Below are 1,653 nucleotides of genomic sequence, written 5' to 3'. Positions count from 1 at the left end.
GGCGCCTGTGGTCCCAGCTACTTGGGAGGCTGAGGCAGGAGACTCGCTTGAGCCCAGGAGTTAGAGGTTGTTGTGAGTTGTGATGCCATAGCACTCTAGCCAGGGGGACAGCTTGAGGCTCTGTCTCAAAAAGAAAAAAAAGAGATCTTGTTGCCGCTTGTAGAGAGCCGTCACATCACAGCTCATAGCAACTTCCAACTCTTGGGCTTAAGTGATTCTCTTGCCTCAGCCTCCCAAGTAGCTGGGACTATAGGTGCCTACCACAAGCTTGGCTATTTTTTGTTGCAGTTATCATTGTTGTTTAGCGGGCCCAGGTCGGGTTTGGACCTGCCTGCCTTGGTGTATGTGGCTGGTGCCCTAACCGCTGAGCTATAGGTGCTGAGGCAAATGTGTTGTTTTCAAAAATGATTACAGGCCTTTTCCTACTCCATACTACTTCTATACTACCAAGATCATGTGAGTTCCTAAAAATTTATAGTCTATGAACTTACTCTCCAGAATCTGCCCAGGTTAAATGACTCTGCTACCACCCTGAAGCATTTGAGTGTGTTGCTCTTGTTTGTCTGGGGCTTGGGAAGGCAGAGGCTTCAGACTTGGATCAATACCAGTGTAGCTTAAGGGTCCTTTCTTATCTCATCTGGAAAGGGCTTCAAGAGGCCCAAGAAGGTAGGCCACATGGAAAGAATCTACTCTGTGTATAAAACAGCAATGTGGCAACAGAATACTGAAACCTCTTTCACATTCATCCATGTTTAAGCAGAGGAAGAAATTCTTTCCTTCTCTGAGTCTGTGGGCAACACTACTTAAATCACAAATACTTAGTTTCAGCAGTTATTCTTATCTGAATTACTCTGTTGCTGTCAGGAAAACTCAGAATTTTCCTGTCAGCGACAGAATAATTCACATAAAGTTGCAGATAAATCATATGCTTATCCAAATACTTGCTCCTCTAGTTCTGGAATTGAGGAACCATGTAGATTCAGCTAGAGTGTTACACTTCCCTATCTGAGGTTGGTCTCCAAACTAGGGAACTAAAGAGACGCAGAAGGCAAAGTATACTCCCAAATGGTAAGCTTTGATGAATTTACCAATGCCATCTTAACTAGGGATCGCCCAGTTTTCTTTCTTTCTTTTTTTGAAAGCGAGTCTCACTATGTCGCCCTTGGTAGAGTGCCTTGATGTCATAGCTCATAGCAACTTCAAACTCTTGGGCTTAAGCGATTCTCTTGCCTCAGCCTCCCCAGTATACAGGCACCTGCCATAGTACCTGGTTGTTTTCAGTTGCAGTCGTCATTGTTGTTTAGCAGGCCCAGGACAGGCTCGAATCCACCAGTCTCGTGTATGTGGCCAGTGCCTTACACTCTGAGCTATGGGTGCCAAGTCATCATCCAGTTTTCTGAAGCAAGTCTGTGTTATTTTTTTGCTACTTAAAAGTTAGCATACATCTACCCTATTGGCAAATTTTGTCAGTGTCAAATCCACAACACATACTTGTCTTTTGGAATTTCTTGTTTGCAAAGGGGTGAGCCATGAACCGTGAACTGCATGCTAACAGACTCCAGAACCAGTGCTTGTGCCTAAGGGTATAGGAGGGTGAAAAAGCAAGTGCGCTGAACCCTGTTTGTCTGTATTTGTAATTTTTTTTTTTTTTTT

Source organism: Otolemur garnettii, unplaced genomic scaffold, assembly GCF_000181295.1.
Source record: "Otolemur garnettii isolate 467f Iridium unplaced genomic scaffold, OtoGar3 scaffold00002, whole genome shotgun sequence".
Lineage (NCBI taxonomy): Eukaryota > Metazoa > Chordata > Mammalia > Primates > Galagidae > Otolemur > Otolemur garnettii.
Note: the sequence above shows the minus strand (reverse complement) of the source record.